Below are 3,223 nucleotides of genomic sequence, written 5' to 3'. Positions count from 1 at the left end.
ATACTAATTTTTAAAATAAATAATTCTACATATGCTGCTGCTAAGTCACTTCAGTCGTGTCCGACTCTGTGCAACCCCATAGACAGCAGCCCACCAGGCTCCCTGTCCCTGGGATTCTCCAGGCAAGAACACTGGAGTGGGTTGCCATTTCCTTCTCCAATGCATGAAAGTAAAAAATGAAAGTGAAGTTGCTTAGTCATATCCGACTCAGCGACTTCATGAACTGCAGCCTACCAGGCTCCTCCGTCCATGGGATTTTCCAGGCAAGAGTACTGGAGTGAGGTGCCATTGCCTTCTCTGATATGCAGAGTACGTCGAATGAAATGCCCAGGGGGATGAAGCACAAGCTGGAATCAAGATGTAGTGTTATTGCCGGTAACATAAACCAGGACATCAGAGGAGTTCCTGCCATCGATATATCGGATCGGTTCGGTTCATTTCAGGTCAGTTCAGTCATTCCGTCATGTCCGACACTTTGCAACTCCAAGAACAGCACCATGCCAGGCCTCCCTGTTCATACCAACTCCCGGAGTTCACTCAGACTCACATCCATCGAGTCAGTGATGCCATCCAGCCATCTCATCCTCTGTCGTCCCCTTCTCCTCCTGCCTCCAACCCCTCCCAGCATGAGAGACTTTTCCAATGAGTCAGCTCTTCACAGGAGGTGGCCAAAGTATTGGAGTTTCAGCTTCAGCATCTTTCCCTCCAAAGAAATCCCAGGGCTGATCTTCCGAATGAACTGGTTGGATCTTCTTGCAGTCCAAGGGACTCTCAAGAGTCTTCTCCAACACCACAGTTCAAAAGCATCAATTCTTCAGTGCTCAGCTTTCTTCACAGTCCAACTCTCACATCCATACATGAACACTGGAAAAACCATAGCCTTGACTAGACAGACCTTTGTTGGCAAAGTAATGTCTCTGCTTTTGAATATGCCATCTAGGTTGGTCATAACTTTTCTTCCAAGGAGTAAGCGTCTTTTAATTTCATGGCTGCAATCACCATCTGCAGTGATTTGGGAGCCGAAAAAAATAAAGTCTGACCCTTTCTGTTTCCCTATCTATTTCCCATGAAGTGATGGGACCAGATGCCATGATCTTTGTTTTCTGAATGTTGAGCTTTAAGCCAACTTTTTCACTCTCTTCTTTCACTTTCATCAAGAGGCTTTTTAGTTCCTCTTCACTTTCTGCCATAAGGGTGGTGTCATCTGCATATCTGAGGTTATTGATATTTCGGTAGCAGTTCCAAACACAGCTAATCAAGTAACCCTTAAAAGCCAAGATAATGCTGGTAAACAGAAGAATAACAAGGACTGAACAGGTAGGATTCACTGACATGATATCATCTTTGTAAGGAAAATCAGGAGGCAGCTGTTGTATGTATTCCTGGATGGAGTTTGGATAAACAGGTATGGTGACCGCAACCAAGGTGTTCAGGGAAAAATCAAAGATCTGATAGCAGAAGAATGGGATGATCCAGGCTGTGTATTGCTTGTATGCTCTGTATGTAACCATGGCACAGATAAGGATCATGAGAACAGAAATCACGATGGCAATGCACATGTTGGCATCATCCATGAACTCAAAGTCACCCCCGAGGTCAGAACTTGAAAAGTGGTGATAATCTGGATCAGCCAGGGCGCTCAACAGAATCAGCAGTACCACAGCATTGAGGATCAGGTACCAGACACCGAGCAGGATGGTGCATAGTAGTCTGTATGTGTCCATCCCAGTGTCCCAGTTTATCCTTCCCCCTCTGTTTGTTTTCTACATCTGTAATTGTATTTCCTTTTTGTAGATAAATTTATCTGTTCTCTTTTTTTAGTTTCACATATAACTGATATCATATATTTGTCTTCCTTTGTCTGACTAACTTAACCTATTTGTTTTTAAATAATTAGAGACTATTGTATTGTATTGAGTTGTATTATATTGTATTGATGTCTTCTTCAACAGTTGTAGGGTTTTTTAAATTTTTCTTTGGATTATAATGTATTTTCTTTCATGGATTTTGATATTCTACTAGCTTTGTAAAAGTTTCATTTTGTTAGAATTTCATTGTATTTTGGTATCTTTCACCTACTAAAAAATAACCACTTTGTTCATTTTAATGCTTTTCTTTTTCTTTAAATTCTTTCTCATCTGATACCTCTGGAGAAGGAAATGGCAACCCACTCCAGTACTCATGCCTGGAAAATCCCATGGATGGAGGAGCCTGGTAGGCTGCAGTCCATGGGGTTGCTAAGAGCTGGACAGGACTGAGTGACTTCACTTTCACTTTTCACTTTCATGCATTGGAGAAGGAAATGGCAACCCACTCCAGTGTTCTTACCTGGAGAATCCCAGGGACGGGGGAGCCTGGTGGGCTGCCATCTATGGGGTCACACAGAGTCGGACATGACTGAAGCTACTTAGCAGCAGAAGCAGCAGCATCTGATACCAATATTTAGATTTGGAGCATCATTTTTATTGCATTATTTGATATAAATTTGTTCATTTTTAATTTTTAACCTCTATACATGACTTTGATTTTATACATATAGCAGTCCATTTACAAAGAAGAATTAGTTGACTATCTGAGGTGAGATGATAATGTGTGAATAAAGTAAAAAGCGGGAACTTCAAATGGGTCCAACTTACAACCAGTTCAACTATTACTCAACCTCGATAATCTCAATCTAATCTAAGACAGCTTGGTTTAAGTAAATTGTCAAAGTAATATTATCAACATATAACTTCTGCCTTTTGCCATGATATAAAATCTAACTCTGCCTTAAGACACAAAGTGCTGGTCACACTTAGTAAGGAAAAATAATCATGGCCCATGACAGGTAAACTTCCACATAAACCATGACTTTTTATATCAATGCAATTTCATAAAACTAATTTTATGAAAATATTTAAGCAACAATTAAGGACATATTGTGCTCATTTCACATGCTAGTAAGGTTATGCTCAAAATCGTTCAAGACAGGTTTCAGCAGTATGTTAACCAAGAACATCCAGATGTAAAACTTGGATTTAGAAAAGGCAGAAGAATCAGAGATCAAATTGCCAACATTTGCTAGATCATAGAGAAAGCAAGGGAATTCCAGAAAAACATCTACTTCTGCTTTATTGACTAAGCCAAAACCTTTGACTGTGTGGATAACAACAAACTGTGGAAAATTCTTAAAAAGATGGGAATACCAGACACTTTATCTATCTCCTGAGAAACCTGTATGCGG

General features: G+C 40.4%; 1 pseudogene; it reads right to left on the bottom strand.

Annotated features, from left to right (window-relative positions):
* LOC102184906 lies at window positions 354–1,724 on the bottom strand (annotated as a pseudogene).

Source organism: Capra hircus, chromosome 9 (assembly GCF_001704415.2).
Source record: "Capra hircus breed San Clemente chromosome 9, ASM170441v1, whole genome shotgun sequence".
Classification (NCBI taxonomy): domain Eukaryota; kingdom Metazoa; phylum Chordata; class Mammalia; order Artiodactyla; family Bovidae; genus Capra; species Capra hircus.
The sequence above is the reverse complement of the archived record's forward strand: the minus strand, read 5'-3'. Positions and strand labels throughout refer to the sequence as shown.